At 39.8% G+C, this 19649-nt stretch overlaps 1 protein-coding gene across 4 annotated transcripts in view; it reads left to right on the forward strand.

Annotated features, from left to right (window-relative positions):
- The window catches only part of cacna2d3a (calcium channel, voltage-dependent, alpha 2/delta subunit 3a), a 797416-nt gene that overhangs the window by 109266 nt on the left and 668501 nt on the right, over positions 1-19649 (forward strand). The window contains exon 1 of one of the 4 annotated variants that reach the window (XM_072280405.1): positions 12282-12358. The exons of the other annotated variants lie outside the window; for them this stretch is intronic. The gene's annotated coding sequence lies outside the window, so the exon portion shown is untranslated. Of the gene's footprint in view, positions 1-12281; positions 12359-19649 lie in introns of those variants that run through there. 4 annotated transcript variants of the gene reach the window in all.

A 19649-nucleotide genomic window follows, 5' to 3' on the forward strand; every position in this document is an offset into this window, starting at 1 on the left:
GTGCTAGCTGTGGTTTAGCTGTGGCTGTTTGTTAGGAGGCCAGAGTCTGCAGATTCACTCATACATGTCAGCTTGATAATGAGGTGATACCTTATTCTCTGAACTAGTGAACTGGAACTGCATAAACAGATGTGAACCCACGGCATAATTCTGTGAGCAGCAAACATTAGAAAACTTTTATTTCATACAGCAGATAAAAATTCTCAGTAATAAATTAGTTACTATTAAGAATTGGTTATCCTCTAGTTCTAAACATAATTAGGAACTTATGATGACAAATTACTGCTGTTCCTGGAATTGATACGGCTGTTTATCCACCAAGATAGGAAAGGCTGTTGTGTAACAGTGAGTAGTATGTTTTCACATTGTGCATGTATAGCTGTGATGAGCTACAGGCATTCAATTGACCCTGGAAAGTCCTCTTTGTAAACATATGGACAGATGCTGGAATTAGAACTGTCCAGTTAATTGATCAATGCTGCTAGAATCCTACCTTTGAGCTAGTTACACCCTCCATTGTAATGGCTGGGTAAATTCTATTCCACTGTTAGACATCTCCCTGCCCATTCTTGATCTCTGAAGACTGGCATCTTTTATAAACCTACTGATTCCCACGGTTATCTTGACTATACCTCTTCCCACTCCATCTCCTGTAAAAATACTATTACCTTTTCTCATTTCCTTCATCTCCACCTCATCTATTCCCGGGATGTGGCCTTCCTTTCCAGGATATCTCCTTCTTCGAAGAACGGGGTTTCCCTTCCTCCATCACTGAAGCTGTCCTCATCTGCATCTCCTCCATTTCCCAAACATCTGCACTTACCCTTTCTTCCTGCCGCCTTGTCAGTGATAGAGTCCTCTTGTGCTTACCTACCTTCCCATGAGTCTCCACATGCATGTTCATTCATCCCTCCCCACTAATTTCCCTCCCGGCACTTATCCCTGCAAGTGGCCAAAATGTGACACCTGCCCATTCACATCTTCCCTCGCCTCCACTTATGGCCCCAAACAGTCCTTCTAGGTGAGGTAGCACTTCACCTGCTAATCTGCTGGGGTTGTTGTTGTGTCCAGAGCTCCTGATGTGGCCTCCTCTACATTGGTGAGATTCGTTGTAAATTGGAGGTCTGCTTCATCGAGCACCTGCGCTCCATCCACCAAAAGTGGAACTTCCTGGTGGCCAGACATTTTAATTCTAATACCCATTCCTTCTGACATGTCAGGCCATGGCCTCCTCGTGTGCCATGATGAGGCCCCCCCTCAGGGTGGAAGAGCAACATCTTATGTTCCATCTGAGTACCCTCCAACCTGATGGCATGAATGTTCATTTCTCCTTCCGGTTAAAAAAATTTCCCTCTCTCTTCCCTCTTCTTCTATTCGGCCCTCTGGCCTTTTACTTCTTTTCACCTGCCTATCACCTCCCCCAGATCCTCTCCTCCTTCTCTTTCTCCTATGGTCCGCTATCCTCTCCTGTCAGATTTCTTCCTCTCCAGCCCTTTATTTTTTCTACCCACTGGGCTTCAGCTATCCTTCTGGCTATCCTCCTTCCCATCTCCCGAAGTTTTTATTCTGGCACCTTCCCCTTTCCGTTCCAGTCCTGAAGATGGGTCTCTGCCCAAAACGGGGACTGTTCCATAGATGCAGCCTGACCTGCTGAGTTCCTGCAGAACACATCCATCAGAGTATGCAGTCGGGAAGGAGTGGCACTTAACATTGTTAGAGTTCAAATTAGCTTCGTGGCATCAAGTCAGTTGTGGGCAAGGAGATCTGCAGGTAACTGCAACTGCTTCTGTCACCTGATGAATCTGTTCTCCTTAATATTGTATACCCGTCTGAAAAAGTATTGAGGATGCGGAATGTGCACTTGGTGAGGGACTTCAGTGCCCATTCCGAAGGTTGACTAGTAGCAGAGTCACTAGCAGAGCTCTGAAAGTCTTGCCTGCAAAACCAGGTTTGGCGCTGATGATGGGAGAACCTGCACAAAGGAAAAATCTCCTTGACCTCACTGTCAGAGATTCATCTGACTCGGGTATATCCATCCAAAATAGCACAGGTAAGAGTTATCACTGAATATTACGCCTCGTCTTCATATTGAAGGCATCCTCCGTCATATTGATTAAATACACAATGAAATGGTATCTAATTATTATTCAGAAATACTTAGCAAATCAAGCAGCATTTATGGAAGGTGAGACTATTAACATCTAAAGATGAGTCCTGGACCTGAAGTATAAGACGATAAGATCATAAGATATAGGAGCAGAATTAGGCCATTTGGCCCATCGATTCTGCTCTGCCATGGCTGATCCATTTTCCCTCTCAGCCACAGTCTCCTGTCATATCCCTTCGTGCCCTGACTAATCAAGAATCTATCAACTGCTGTCTTAAGCATACCTGAAGACTTGGCCTCCACAGCCACCTGTGACAACGAATTCCACAGATTCATGACTCTCTGACTTAAGAAGTTCCTCCTCATAGTCATAGTCATAGTCATACTTTATTGATCCTGGGGGAAATTGGTTTTCATTACAGTTGCACCATAAATAATAAATAGTAATAAAACTATAAATAGTTAAATACTAATATGTAAATTATGCCAGGAAATAAGTCCAGGACCAGCCTATTGGCTCAGGGTGTCTGACCCTCCAAGGGAGAAGTTGTAAAGTTTGATGGCCACAGGCAGGAATGACTTCCTATGACGCTCTGTGTTGCATCTCGGTGGAATGAGTCCCTGGCTGAATGTACTCCTGTGCCCAACCAGTACATTATGTAGTGCATGGGAGACATTGTCCAAGGTGGCATGCAACTTGGCCAGCATCCTCTTTTCAGACACCACCGTCAGAGAGTCCAGTTCCACCTCCACAACATCACTGGCCTTACGAATGAGTTTGTTGAATCTGTTGGTGTCTGCTACCCTCAGCCTGCTGCCCCAGCACACAACAGCAAACATGATAGCACTGGCCACTACAGACTCGTAGAACATCCTCAGCATCGACGGCAAATGTTAAAGGACCTCAGTCTCCTTGGGAAATAGAGACGACTCAGACCCTTCTTGTAGACAGCCTCAGTGTTCTTTGACCAGTCCAGTTTATTGTTAATTCGTATCCCCAGGTATTTGTAATCCTCCACCATGTCCACACTGACCCCCTGTATGGAAACAGGGGTCACCGGTACCTTAGCTCTCCTCAGGTCTACAACCAGCTCCTTAGTCTTTTTCACATTAAGTGGCATCTCCATTCTAAAAGGACGCCCCTCTATTTGAGGCTGTGTTCTCTGGTCTTAGACTCTCCCACCATAGGAAACATCCTCTCCACATCCAACATTCACCATTTGATAGGTTTCAATGAGGTCACCCCTCATTCTTCTGAATTCTAGTGAGTAGAAGCCCAGAGCTATCAAACGCACCTCATATGGCAAGCCTTTCAATCCCAGAATCATTTTTAAGCCTCTTTTGAACACTCTCTAATATCAGCAAATCATTTCTTGGATAAGGGGCCCCAAACTGCTCACAATACACCAAGTGAGGCCTCACGAGTGCTTTATAAAGCCTCAACATTACATATTAACTTTTGCTCCTTCCACAGATGCTGACTGGCTTGCAGACTATTTCCAACATCTTAATTTTTTTCTGTTTTCCAGCATCTTCAGTGTCTTAGTCTTCTATATTTATTTCTCCATCTCTTGTGCGCATTTGTTCACACTACCATGATTTAGTATCTATGGTACAAATGCCTGGATCCATTGTAAACTCAGTCGGTTGAACTTTGCTTGACTGACCTGCTCTCTAAGCTCAGTAGCTGGGGTCCTGGCTCAGCAGACTAAGATTTTCCAGCTACGGAAGGCTGAATGATTGAACTTTCTGCACCTAAGAGGCTTTCAGTGAGGCAGAGCCCCTGCCAAGCAGCAACTGGGTTGCAAACTGTGTATCTCGAAGCATCCTACTTGGAATGCACTGATAATCTTTGGCTGACCACTGCCAAAGGCCTTGAGCCATTTTAAAATGTCTTTAAAATTCTGCGATATTTAATAAATGTACAAATATGTTTAACTAGTTATAGAGTTATAGAACATTACAGCAGAGAAACAGGCCCTTCTGCCCATCTAGTCCATGCCAAACTATTATTCTGCCTAACCCCATTAACCTCCACAACAATTAAAATAATATTTTAAATTAATTTAATAAAATGATAACGAATAATTGAAAACATCAAAATCAAGTGAAACGTTTCAAGCACTTGTTCTAAGGGATGCTAGCCCCATTCAAATAATCAAGCCCCTGTTTTTCAGCTAGTTCTTTGTTGAGCTTGATATTGAATCTAGTAGTGGAGCAGGAGATTAGATAGCCCTGTAGCTGATCTTTAAATCAAGTTAGACTTCCATGATTGTTGAAAATGCATGTAAGTATGAGATAAATTGAGTTGGCTAAATATCTAATACAATCGAGACCTTTTAAAATAAATCTCTTGGTTACCATAATTAAAATGTATTAGCGACATGTAATGACAAAATACTTTGCAGAGTTTTGATATCAAAGCAGTATTCTGATGAAAACAGTTATCAAATTGAAACATTATGAAGGTCCCTGGGCCAAAATGTCAATTCAGTTTAGCCAACTTTACTCAAGTGGAATCCTACAGGTCACATCTTTTAAGCAGTCTCTGTTAAGGAGGGGTCAAAGTGAGCTCAGTAAATCTAAATTTGCTTAAGCTTTATTTAGTGTTTTTCTTCAACAATGTATTATTTTGCTGTTCATGTTACAGCAAGAGTCCTTTGGGGCAGTTTTCTGCCTTTCAAACTTCCATGGAAATTCATGTCCATTTTCCTTAACATAAAACTGTAGGAAACATTGATAAAAACAGAATTTACTAGAAATGCTTAACAGGTTGGACAGTAGCTGTGAAGGGAGCAACAGAGTTAATTTTTCAACACACACAAGATACTGGAGGAACTCAGCAAGCCAGGCAACATCAATGCAGGAAAATAAACAGTTGATGTTTTGGCCCAAGATCCTCCATAAAATGTTTCAATTTGATAGCTGTTTTCATCAGAATACTGTTTTGATATCAAAACTCTGCAAAGTATTTTGTCAACATTACATGGCGCTAATATATTTTAATCGTTGTAACCAAGAGATCTGTTTTAAAACATTTTGATTGCATGAGATTTTTAGTTCACCAATATGTTGTTTGCTGGTGTTAACCCTTTCCTGCCTCCCTTCATTCTTCCTTCACATCACTCTTTCAAAATATTTCTCTATTCCTTCTCCCTTTTCACAAACTCCATTCCTTGCCCCCCCCCCCCCCGACGCATTGATTTAGATGCATTGCTTCATTTGTGTAAACTACTTTGTGGTAATGAAGTTTACATTCTCACCATTCTTCTGAGTTTTTATCCAAGTAATTAGTGACTAGTTATTTATTAGTTACATTATTTATTTATTGAGATGCTGCATGGAGTAGGCCCTTCCAGCATTTTGAGCCACGCTGCCCAGCAATCCCCAAGACTTAATCCTGGCCTAATCACGGGGCAATTTACAATGACCAATTAACCTACCAACCGGTACATCTTTGGACCGTAGCAGGAAAGCAGAGCACCGGGAAGAAACCTATGGATCATAGGGAGAGCATACAGGCAGTGGTGGGAATTGAATCTGAGTCACCTGTACTTGTAAAGTGCTGTGCTAACCACTATTCTACCATGCCGCACCTTATATTAACCATCTTGGTTTTGGGCAACCCCCAACACTGCCCCATTCGTGGAATTTTCCTTTCTATACAGACTTTATCAAAATGTCCATAATGATAACATACTGTCAGATTACTCCCATTTAAACATATATCTTTTGTAGAAAAGTAACCTTTTTATAGTAACATTTTAAAAGATTTTAAGGTTTAAAACTAACCATAAAGGCTGATTTATACTTCTGCGTCAAATCGACGCCGTATGTACGGCGTAGCTGCGAACCCTACGCAGTGCCTACACGGATCCCTATGCCGTAGCCTGACGCGCACCTCTCCCAAAATGTAACTACGCGTCGCAGCAACGCAGACCGCAACAACTGTGATTGGTCCGCTTAGTAGCATCGCATTTCCTCCTACGCTGCAATAACTTCTCATTGGGCGACTGAAGGGCAGGGAAGGAACTCCGGCTGCAATGTTTTCCATAAAGCCTTACAGACCTCTGAAATTATGGAGGACACATTTCACTTTTACGAGAAAAGACGCTCGCTTTAAACTTGTTTACCCCGAGAAAGACTACCATGACCATGAAGCCTTGCATGGGCAGGTGTGTGCGCATGCGTGACGTGCGTGAATTGCAGAGCGAAGCAGACACACCAACGCACAAGTATAAATGCTCACAACGGCGTTGCCCACTTGTGTAGGCTATGGCGCAAGCTTGACGCACAAGTGTAAATCAGTCTTATGAGTGTATGTCCAACCACAAACAGGAGAAAATCTGTAGATGCTGGAAATCCAAGCAACACACACAAAATGCTGGAGGAACTCAGCAGGCCAGACAGCATCTATGGAACAGAGTACAGTCAACATTTTGGGCTGAAGGGTCTCGGCCTGAACTGTCAACTGTACTCTTTTCCATAGATGCTGCCTGTCCTACTGAGTTCCTCCAGCATTTAGTGTGTGTTGATAAGAGTGTATGTGGTGTTCAAGGAGGGGTAGCGCCTGAGGTGAAGGCGCTTGTCTTGTCCATTCTGGGGCAGCTTATTACTTTTGGTCCCCCTGGACAATCAGCTCTCTCCTGTAGCTGTTGGCATGTGACAGCGGTACACCGCTTCGACAGGCAGGCAAAACCAGGCGAGGATAGCCAGAGGACCTCATATCCCGGTGCGGTAGGAAGGGATATGCCTGTCCTAACAGGTGAAGTTGTCCCTGGCGGTCTGGGCAGTGAGATCAACAGTGAGATCTACAGTGAGATCTAATCGCCAGGAAGGTAGTTCTGCAACGCTTTGTGGAGAGCGAAGGGCACGACGAGGCACAGAAGTCATGGTCAGCCACTACAATAAAGAAGACACTCCTTATGATGACTACTTGTACCACTAGACTTCGACTTCCACGTTAAAAGCTCTCCTGCGCAGATTTCACTGTCATCGTCAGATATGACAGACCACCGCCTTAAGTGTACTGGGAGAGTTTATGTGCAAATTACCACCTGCTCAATACTATTACACATACACAATTACATACTACTTTTAGCATGATAATAACTTTTGATTGCTAAATCAACAGGAGGTTCTGTACAAAACAAATACTTTGTGTTTTGGTTCAAGGCTGCTGTTGTTCAGTCATTAAGTCAAGTACGACTCTTCGTGACCTCATGGTTTCATGGCAAGATATGGAAGTAGATTACCAGGCCTTTCTTCTGCGCAGATACTGCTGCCCTGATTGGGGCCCGGCTGGGTTTGAACTCAGCACCCACCATCTGCCTTGAAGTCTAGCGCTGATGCCACTACACCACCAGCCGTACTCAGATTCAAAGGCAGGCATGTAATTAGTAGATTCGCTGTGGAAAATAGAAATATGAGAGAAGTTTGTGATACAAAGTAGCAAGTTACATTCACTTTAATAGCCAATGCAAAGACAAAGGACTGGGATGAAATGAGCCAAACCTCCTATTCACGTGTCCTGTGGTAATCTTTCATTCTTTTGTTTATCACAAATCCTTCTAACTCTACTTTCAAAATATTAGAAGACTCTGTTTCCACTGGCCTTTGAGAAAGAGAGTGACAAAGATTCATGACCCTGTAAGTGAAAAATAAAGGCATGTGTCTTAAGTTCTCCCACAAGAGGAAATATCATCTTCACAACCACATGACACAATCCCTCAGGACTTTTACTTGATCAATCAGATTTCCTCTGACTTTTCTAAACACCAGTGTATACAAATCAAGTCTGTCCAATCTCTCTGTATAAGACAGTCTGCCTTTACCAACTATTTGTCTAGCAAATCTTCTTTGAACTGTTTCCAATGCATTACATCCTTCCTTCAGTTGGGAGACTATGACTGAACACAGTGCTCTGGATTTGGTCTCAGCAGTGCCCTATAGAACTGAAGCATAATATTGTATTCAATTCCCCTAACAATAAGCAATAAGCATTCTGATAGCCTTTTTAATTACTTCTTTTTATCGTGCAGTACGACACCCTCTCATTTAGATACTGTATAATACCTTGCCATTTAAAAATGCTTCTTTTTTCCTGTCAAAGTTAGTAATTTCATTTTTTTTCACACATTGCTTCATTAAGGAGGGTTTTATTTTTATTGAGATACAGCGTGGAATAGATCCTTACAGCCATGCCGCCAGGCAATCCCTGATTTAATCCTGGCCTGATCATGTGACCCACCGGTAGGTCGGAGGAAACCAGATCACCTGGAGGAAACCTACATGGTCACAGGGAGAGCGTACAAACTCCTTGCAGGCAGCGATGGGAATTGAACCCTGGTCGCCTATACTGTAAAGCGTTGTGCTAACCACCAGTCTACTGTGCTGCCCCGATCTTTGCCTACGCTCATAAACTATCTAGATTCTTTGAAAGTTCTGAAGATGCGTCCCTACCTGTCTTTATTGCATCCCCCAATAGAGAATAAATGGTAAAAAGATATAGATTAAATTTAATTTCCTCTTCTATTTTAATACCTTAATGATTGGCAAATATGAACAGGAATAAAGGAGAAATGTAAAGCTGCAGTATGAAATGTGATTTATAATCCAATGGGTTAAGCCAACTGAATACCAATCTGAACATTATGACATTTTGTCAGCCTTACTGGTTTTGAGAAATAGGTAGAATTTTTAATTATAAATATGAACGATCCTCTAGGACGGAGTGGCCAACCTTTTACATTCTATGTGTCAATTTTTTCACGCATGAGTTCAGATGCGCCATACAACACTTGTACCCCCATTCAATTCTTGTAAAAATATGTTAATATAGACATATTTAGCATTTTACATGATATATTGATTTAATATAAAGCAAGATAAACATTACTTACCTTAATGAGACTTCTTTTAACAAATGTATTTTGTCTTTTGGTTTCTTCCTTTTTCTCTTTCAATTTTTTTTATTAATTAATGGGTCTTTGTTCTTTGGAGTGTAGAAGGTTGAAGGGGGACTTGATAGAAGTATTTAAAATTATGAGGGGGATAGACAGAGTTGACATGGATAGACTTTTTCCATTGAGAGTGGGGGAGATTCAAACAAGAGGACATGTGGTGAGAGTTAAAGGGTAAAAATTTAGGGGTAGCATGAGGGGGAACTTCTTTACCCAGAGAGTGGTAGCTGTGTAGAATGAGCTTCCAGCAGAAATGGTTGAGGCAGGTTCGATGTTGTCACTTAAAGTTAAATTGGATAGCTATATGGACAGGAAAGGAATGGAGGGTTATGGGTTGAGTGCAGGTCGGTGGTACTAGGTGAGAGTAAGCGTTCGGCACGGACTAGAAGGGCCAAGATGGCCTGTTTCTGTGCTGAAGTTGTTATAGAAGTTGTTATATGGTTATACGAGGAACCACAGCTCTCACCTGTGGCTCCCCGTAGCTGTTTGCATGCGACAGCGGCCACACCCCGGGCAACAGCTTCGACAAGCCGGCTAAACCAGGTGAGGGTATTCGACGGGTCTCAAACCCTCGGTGTGATAGGGAGTTGTCTATCCCAGCATGTGAAGACAGACTCCGGCGGATTGAGCGAACGAGACCAATGGAAGGTCCAACGGTCAAGAAGGCGGTCTCTGCAAGTGTCATGGAACGTGTAGAGCAGGACAAGACACAGAAGACGTCCTGGTCATCTACTGCGCCTAGTCCCATCTCCAGCCGTCTCGACTCTTGTCTTGCCACTGGATCCAGATGGGAATTGGGAAGAGAGAGTGAGGCTGACGCTGCGCAACTCTCCCTCACTTAAATCCAAATCACGCGCTAGTCTCGACACCATCATTATGGTGTCGAGGTCCTCATCGACGTCAACGATGGACGAACAACTATATATATATAAATACAGAGTACAGGAAAAAAATATATACGTCAATACATTAAGCTAAATCGCATATAAAGACTCTTTACCCCATATTCGTACAAATCAATTAGTTCATAACATTGAAAAATAATAATTTTATTATATAAAAAAAATCTAACCCACTACCAAGACTGAAGCTGATTAGTAGAAAAAAGAAAAAAGTTTGTTAGTCATCATCTGTGCTTTAACAGCAAATCAAAGGTTTTTAAAATAATTCAGAAAAGGTCCCCACAATGTTTGAAAGTCTTGATTAGATTCAAAGATTGAACATCGAATCTTCTCTAAATTTAAACATGACACCACATCATGTAACCATTGGATATGAATAGGAGGGGCCACATCTTTCCTTTTAAGCAAAAGCGTCCTTCTGGCCATAAGAGACATAAAAGCCAAATTGAGCAAATCATTTGGCTCCAAATTAATATCCTTTTCTCCAGCAATACCAAATAAAGCAGTCAAAGGATTAGGCTTGAAATTTTTCTTAATCACATATTCTTTCCATAACTCAGATCCAAGCACAAGCTTAAGCTTTCTTTCTTTTTCAGTATGATGTTGTGTTTTATAGTGTCTATTAAGATCATCTCTTTTATTATGTGAGAAAATGTTTTCACAAACAATGCACAACAGTTTTCCTGACGGACCCACTATAAATAAGAACCCATTTTCCCACTGTTCATTGAATTCACACTTACTATCACTTTCTGCTTTTCTTTTGCTCATTTTCTTTTGCACTGTGATGGGTAACTGAATGTAAAAACAAGGCTTAATTTTTGAAAAAGTACAAAACTGCAAATGTTCACAAAGGACTAACAAAACTCAACTCTGTAGCTGACTGTGTAAACTGACTGGCAAAACCCTGCGACACACCGCTGGTGCAGACGCCCGGCACCTCAGGATCAAACAAGTATCAAACGTGTATTGAACAGTTATGGAACGACTGCAGAACAGAAGTCCTTCCTTCCTAGTTTGACTCATTGAACATTTTTAAAAATTGAAAACAGATTGATCTGACAGAAGACAACAATTGCCAAAAGATATGCACGAACTAATAAAATTGCTAAGTTTTAGATTTATTCTCAGTAAAACCCATTTCTAGCTCTAAGCTACTTTAATTCCTGTTATAGATTTTTTTTCTGCAAATTAGTTTCGGGTTAATACCTTTTGCATGAGTAGGCTCACTTTTTTATTATTATCACTGGGGTGCAATGCGCCACTTCTAATCATCCAATGTGCCTCTTTTGGCACATGCGCCATAGGTTGGCCATCCCTGCTCTAGGACAAATTCTTGCTGTTCTAGAATAATCTATTTTTCCATTAATTTGTTTCAGGGAAACTGTTATTCAGCCAGTTATGGCAGGGTTTGTATTTCAACTAAGGGCTTGTAAAAGCACCAATGTGTATTTACAGTAGCTCTTAAATTAATAACTTTTATTAAAACATGCAGACACATCAGATAGGCCACAGACTGCATCCAATGCCAATTAGTTATGAAATAGGGATTCTGTTATATGCATTATATTATTGCTCATGATGGTATCGATTTCTTCCATCTTAAAAACTTACTTAAATACGTAAACAATATAAAGTATACTAGGAAGTCTGGCAAGTTGGATATTATAATTAAATGAGATAGTAGCTTTGCAAAAAACTGGTGTGAAATATAAGCTAATTTGTAATGTTTTAATTGGTTTTTCTTTATCATTTTGATTGCCGAAGTGGCACTTGTCTGATAAATCATAAAATGCTTCCAGTGAATTCTGAAATATTTCAGCAAAGATATATATCATCCTCTTAGAAACATTGTGTCACTTTTAATTGAAATAACTGGATGGAGGCACACAGCAGCTTTTGCCTACACTGCACACCCATTGTTACACTAATCCTGCCTAAGTCCATTTTCCCACCGTGACACCCGTATACTCTTCCAATTTACTACTAATGAAGTGTAAATATTAGGGTTGTAGGAATAATTCTTCAAATAAGCCATTTAAGAGGTTTTCTGCATGATTCACGTCTAAATTAGAATTACACATTTTAAACCATATTACTTAAATGTGATTGTTGGATTGTCAAGTGTTTTAAGCTGTAATTTGAGCCTGTGCAATTTGTAGATGTACCTTTCTATAAAGTAAATCTGTAATTTAGTAAATCTATCTACTATAATTGAAACCTGTTTTATTCTTGGCAAGGATCACTGCAGAAGTGACAGCACACTGTTTTTCCTATCGTCAAACTTCACATCACGACATATTTTTAAAATAGTGATGCAAAATCAAGCTCCATTATGCAGATCATATCCAGATTAAAAAGAACAAAGAGATGAAGTAATTTATCAGGTAATAATTAGAATTTATGCTCTTTGAACATGCCTGTCACTTTTGAAAACTAATTTCTAACATTAAAAATAACATAGAAATTGTGAAATTCCTACCTATGATAGTTGGCTAATATTTTCCAGGTTTTGAAGCATTTCTGAACCACGGTGAAGTTAGACAACAATTGTGTTCACTGATATTGTTGTGTTGTTCTAGTATTCCAAAAAAAAAAATTGAACTGAATGAAATTCTTGTAGTGTTTTTAGAATTCTATTTATTTATACAACAAAAACAATTTGGCAAATTTAACAGCATCTCACTTCTTATTTAATCTCCATCTCTACATTAACTTTTAGTAATTAACTGGTATATAATAATAACAGAAAATCCAAGAAAAGTTCAGCAGGTCAGGCAATATCTGTGGAGAGAGAAGTGGTTCACTGTACAGGTCTAGAACCCTTCATCAGATCTGAGATAGCGAGAGAAACAATTCGGTCCATACATTTAGAGTATTGTCAAATACTTTCTCATATTCAGTATTGAAGATGAGTCGGATAAGCAAATCCCGTGCTCTGCAAATTGCTAAATAACTTTGTATGTTTAATATATGCCAGGAAAGATTTCCTAGAGATAGAACTTAATTCTTTCCTTTTGCATGCTGGAATGAAATTTCCTGTGCTCTTTATTTCTCTTGAAATAACCAGGAGTATTTGATCCTGTCAAGGTGGATGAGAATATTCTGATTCTAAGTTTAATTGCTTCTTAAGGTACGATGAATGATGTGTTTACTTCCCATCCGTCTTGTATGGTTGCTTTCATATAATGAATTAGCTTGCACTTTAGACAGTGGAAGAGCACATTCTGTCAGACCATGCTGCAAGTCTAAGTAGTAATCCAGTGTGAAAGCCTTCATGATAATGTAAATTATTTTGTTGCTGATATTTGAGACAGTTCTCTGGGTTGGGCTTGGAAGGGAAAGGTTCACTTTTCCTGAACTTTCATAATCCAAATTGGCTTAGAATTTAGACTTCGAAGCATTTAGCTGCAATTTTAATTCGGTTCAAATACACGGTGGAGCCAATTTTTTTGATAGAAATTGTCTTTAATTGACTCAGAGATGACGGTATAAATGCTGTTATGCTTTACAATTTGTTTTGCCTTCATATTTTCAGATAAAAATTTTCATTGGTTAGGCTGCTGTCATACCATAAATCCTGGTCCTAGTATAATTTATGATATATTTAGGAAGTGTCAGCAATGATTGATTTGCTGTCTAACTTAGGGTATCAGACTTGTCTTAACCAACATTTGGTAAAGCCCACTGACATTCATTTTTATTTATAAACTTACAAATAATATTGGCAAGAACAGTTAACGTGCTCGAGTGGTGTATTCCGTTCACAAAAACTGTAACCTGTTTAGAGGTGCTGTTTGTAATAATTTGTTATAGATGTATGATGGATGATGCTAATTTATTTTTGACATTTTTAAAATATGATCCTTTACTTTATTCATTTTTTTCTATGTTCTTCATTGTTTTAATTGGCTCCAAAAAAAATCTCTCTTTAATGCTTTGTTGATTTGAGAATAATAACACTAGGTTCATCAGCCTTTTCATCAATCCTTCAGCCTGGAATCATTTTGGTAAATAGCTTCACTTCCTAATGTGTGGTATTCAGGATGTCAAATTTTTTAATATTCCTAACAATTTCCTGACAACAGATGTCAGGCCAACTGGTCCATAATTCCTTCCTTTCATTTTTCCTATGCATGTCATGCAATTGGAAGACATAACTCAGAAGGAAAATTGAATTGTTGAAACAGGGAAGCCTGAAACAATTAATTATCTTCCAGGTTCAGTAGAGCCATTCCACGTTACAGTTTGATACTCATCTTTGCATTAAAATTGAATCTACATTGTTTACTTGGGAGAATTCAGAGACTTTTATTTAATATAACTTGCCTACTCAACATCAGTACATATATAAGGAGCATTTGCATTCCCTGGATATAACACTTTGATTTTTCTCCACCAAACAGTTTTACTGCAGTTGGTAAGGTCGCTCATGCAAGAAATATTATTCAAAAGGCCTACTTCAATTACACATCTTGAATCGACTAGAGACTTGCCATCTGTATCTAAGGATTATTAGGTATTTTGGTTTGTTCAGGTCTATATTATTTTCCCAATCCAAATTATATCAAAAGTGACACAAGCCAACCATCCAGGGGATGCAGTACACCACTGAGTGAACTAACCAACCCTTTCTTCCTAAATTCATTCAACACATAGGAAGAAATCTGTGAGCCAACATCATTTATTAATGCTGTGATAACAGAAATTGGAAATAAAAGTACAAAATGGAGTTCCAGCTGCTACTAGCAGGATGGAGTACAGTTAATCTTTCAGGTTAATTAATTTACATCAGAAATTGGAAAAGCTTAAAGATGTAACAGGAACAGATTGTAAACAATCAGGGGAGGTGGGAAAGAATTCTGTGGAATAAAAAAAGGAACAAATAGGGCAACACTATAAAAAGGTTGAAGGCAGGAGAGATTTAGAGCAAGGGTGATGAAGCAAGGAGATTGTGATAAGAATGGGGCAAGAGAAGGGGTAGGTCTTGGGAAGATGAAAAAGATCATAATGCAATCATAATACAATCATACAATTTTTTGCATTCACATGTTGACTTACTGAGTCATCCTTGGTGACCTTGGGTTTCATTTTGCAAATGTACTCAAGAGCCTGTTTCCATGATATATTCTCTATTGCTTGCATCAATTTATTCTACTCTTTATTACCCTCTCCCTATTATTTTAAAGCCTTCTCTTCTTGACTAACATTTTGATGATTCCTTCCAATATCTCCGATTTGGGTTGGGACTCATTGATTTCTTATTTGACTGTGAAGGCAGATGCATTAACTCTTCTTGGGCTTCTAGTTGGGTCCAGGTATTGATTTTTTAGCCAATGTTTTGATGACAAACTCCATCAACATCATCAGACATGTCTAGTCCAGTGGAATATAGGTATACTCAATTCACCATTGTGATTGCAAATGTTTGGAAAGGAGTTTGCTTGCTATGGTCCAACAAATATTTTACCTCTGAACCCACCTTTGACAAAATAAGACCTTGAACTGTTATGCATTATTGATCTTATCTTACACACTTAGACCTCTATTTCATGTTCTGCTAATGCACCCAGATGACTACAAATGATGGATTCTGAGATGAGAGTATTGGGGTACTGGCAATCCTTGGGCAGTTTTCATATTGAAGATTAAAGCCAAAAATCCTGGAAGCACTCAGCAGTTAAGCAGTGTCTTTGGAAGGTGTAGCAGAGTTCACCAGGACCTGGAATGACGAAAAAGTTGTTTTAAGTGAAAGGGCGAGCTGTTGAGAGATGGATGGGATGTAAAGAATATCTGTTGTAGGATTAGGTCAGGAATGCCATGGTTGTTTTCTTTTGATGAAGCTTTCTTGTCAATAGGTTGATGAAGGCAGCTAAGGAGTGAGAGAGAAACTGTTCAGGAGATTGGATAGTTTCAGTCGAGTACAGAGAGAAAAACTGAGTTAATGTTACAGATGGGTAGCTGACAGAAGAATTGATATAAACAGCAAAAACTGAGTTACCTGAAATTGGTGAACTTGATATTGAGTAGAGAAAGGCTGCAACGTGCCCTGATGGTGGATGAAATTCTGCTACTCAGACTTACGTTGGATTTCCTTGGAACAGTGCAGAAGGCCACATTCAGAGAGTCAGAATGGGAGTGGGAAAGAGACTGTAAGAAACAGGAGCAGAATTAAGGCATTCGGCTGACTGACTGCAGTAGGAAGAATGTACATTACTACAAGACTTGGAAAGGGGCAGAGTATAAATCCTTTGCCCTGTGATGCCTTGCCATTTTGAACTCATATGGCACTTTACAGACCTCATCAAAGTCACAAATATAATCTATAGTTACCTTGACTGTGGTAAACATCAGGAGACTCTTTCCATCCCATGGCACTTTACAGTCCTCTTCACAGTCACAAATATAATCCTTTATTACCTTGACTGTGGTAAGCCATTTCCCGATATCTGTAGGTTCCAACAGATTTTGCCACTCCGCCCACTTCAATTGTCTCCTTTCTTCTTTGGTCTCCTTCTCATTTACTTAATGCACACAGAGTTCAGTGTATTCTCTAAACCACACTTATGTTGCTGGATTGCCCCAGGGTTTAACCCAGGACTCCTTTCCATATTTCATGTAGGTTCCAGATCTTAGCAACATCATTTCAAGACACATTGCATTCTACGTGTATGCTGATGATACTTTCGTCTATCCCATCACCACTTTTCTGGACCGATGAATTGTCTCCCTCTTTATCTGATCTCCAATACTCAATGAACAAAAATTTCCTACAACTAATTATGGGGAAGAGGGGCTGAGACAGTGCAGACATTTAAAGAATATCTGTTACACTAGCATTGCTGAATCTGCTGTTGTTGGTACAGATACATATTGTAAATGTGGTGAAACAAGCTTAGACTGGGGAAAATGGGGTAGAAAAATCAGAAGCAAATTTTGACACCTCTCTAATTGCAACAAATTTATTTTTCTGTAAGTTTGGATTGAGAGTGAAAGAGGAATGTCTTGCTTTTTTTCAGCCAGAGGAAGACCATGAAAAACAGGAAAGAGTACGGTTTATATTTATGAAATGTGCGCAGACTAATGATCTGTGAAAAGTTTCATTCCTGAGATAGAGTGTTGCATTTTGTTGTTTTCTTTGTCATGAGAATTGATAAGAGGTTTATCAGATTTTATTGAAAACTTATGAAAAAAATTCGTAACACTTGCCTGGTGTCTCAGAGCTGGGTGTGGCCTTATTCGCACCACCCCCTGCCCCTGGCACTCCTTCACTGCCACCTGTCCCACACCCCTCCCACAATGCTCTGCCCTTGCCATTCCCAGCTCTCTCTCTGCTCCACATGGACAAATACAGTACAGCGTAAAAGTCTTGGATGCCCTTGTTATATATACGTGCCTAAGACTTTCGCACTGTACTGGATCTGACCAGATCATATTTCACACCGACCAAGTGCTGCAAATATTCTCACTAAGTGGCTACGGGGCATCCTTGACCAGCTGTTCATCCTTGTGGAATTTAGAGACAGTTTGTGGGGTATTTGCATGTCAGTGGTGACTGCAGGTGATGAACTGCAATTGTCAAGTTGCCAGCTGCACATTTTTTGATGAAGTGCTCCCAATGATCTACTAGGTCTTGCCTTGTGACAATACCTGTATGTAGCATTGTTATTGGATAACGTTAGAAGAAGTTAAGAAGATAAGAATAGAAGAATTTCTTTGGATTTTTATCTTGCCATTTTCACACGCATGAATCAGATAAAATTTAACCCAGACAAAGTACAATGTGGCAAATCTCTCATTTAAAAGATAAATATCTTGAAAAGTAAAGCCTATTCCAAGACTAATTTTTAAAATACATTTATAACCATGAATATCTTTAACATGCAAGACAATGCCTGCAACACTTTTAAAAAATTTTCGGGTATCATCAGTTCCCCTTTTCTAATGTAATCACTTGTGATTTTTCCTCCATCTTTGTAGTATGCATCTTCCATTTCAAAAGAAGTAAGGCTGGTTGGTATGATTTGTTCTTTTCTCTCTCTCTTTCACCATAGTTCCTTTCTCTGTATAACCAACTCCTGACCAACCTGCCTTTCATTTGTACTGTTTTTTCTTAAACATCAATTTGTTTGGATTTGCCAAAATCATTCAAACTTGAACTCCCTCTGGCTTACTTTTGGCAGGTTATTACTAGATGCTCAGTTATCGTGAAAAAATTGTGACTCGAAAGCATGAAAAGCATTAAATGTGCTGACAGTGAAGTAGTGGTTTTCCTTTCTGAGTGTTTGTGTGAAATGATCTGGTAAAGTGGATGCTGTTGAAGCAATGCTTTACTGCATCCCTGTCAAAAAATGACAAATGCTCTTGTCTTTGAGCCTAAATCCCTTCCAAGCAGAAGTATTTCCCACTGAAAATCAACAACTCTCCAGCTGTTCTTCTAATGTACCAAGGAAAAACTTGATTAAGGATTATTGACTTCCCATTTGTAGAAGCTGTTGTTCATTTATCTTTTGTTAAAAATTGTTATTAAAACATTAATATACCAACATATGAATTTAACTGTGCCACTAAAAAGTTTTCCACTGATACTTACACAAGTGTAGCCTACTGTGCTCTAAGCAGAAGTGAGGCTGACCACTGCAGCAAGTTCCAGAGACTGTGTTCTGGTATTTGGGACATACAGTATTAGATATGTTATGCACTGATTTGGTCTGGAAAAGGGGAGAATAATTATCATTTTGCTGCTGTGTACAGCAGGGCTCAGAGTGCTGGTATCATTTCACCGTCAACAGCAAAACTGATTAATAAACTAGGAAAGTGGACTGAGAGTGGACGTTGGTCTCTAGCCCATTCCCAGAAAAAGGAGTCAGAAAAGCTGAGGAAGGATAGAGATGAGTCAATAAGAGTCCATGGTATTACAAGAGAGATATTAGCATGGATAGAAGATTGCTGATTGACAGGAAGCAAAAAGTGTGAATAAAAGAGGCCTTTTCTGGTTGGCTGCCAATGATGAGTGATATTCTGAAGGATTTGGTATTGGAACCACTTCTTTTCAGATTATATGTCAGTGATATGGATGATGGAATTGATGGCTTTGTGGCCAAGTTTGCACATGATACAAAGATAAGTGGAGGAGAAGGAAGTGTTGAGGAAGCAAGGAGTCTGCAGAAGGGCTTAGACAGATTTGGAGCATGGGCAAGGAAATGGCAGATGGAATATAGTGTAGGGAAGTGTAAGGTCATACACTTTGGTAGAAGGAGTAAAGGTGTAGACTATTTTCTAAGTGGGGAGAATATTCAAAAAATCAGAGGGCTTGGGTGCCCTAAAGGTTATCCTGCAGGTTGAGTCGGTAGTATGGAAGGCAGACACAATGTTAGCATTCATTTTGAGAAGCCAAGGCTATAAGAGCAAGGATGTAATGCTGAAGCTTTATAAGGCATTAGTCAGACCACTCTTGGAATATTGTGAGCAGTTTTGGGCCCCTTATCTGAGAAAAGATGTTCTGGAATTGGAGAGGGTCCAGAGGAGATTCACGAGAATGATCCCAGGAATGAAACAGTTAACATATAAGGAGCATTTGATGGTTCTGTGTCTGTACTTCTGGAATTTAGAAGAATGGGGGGGGGGGGAATCTCGTTGAAACCTACTGAACATTGAAAGGCCTAGATAGAGTGGGTG

This window comes from Mobula birostris, chromosome 16 (genome assembly GCF_030028105.1).
Source record: "Mobula birostris isolate sMobBir1 chromosome 16, sMobBir1.hap1, whole genome shotgun sequence".
In the NCBI taxonomy this organism is placed as follows: domain Eukaryota; kingdom Metazoa; phylum Chordata; class Chondrichthyes; order Myliobatiformes; family Myliobatidae; genus Mobula; species Mobula birostris.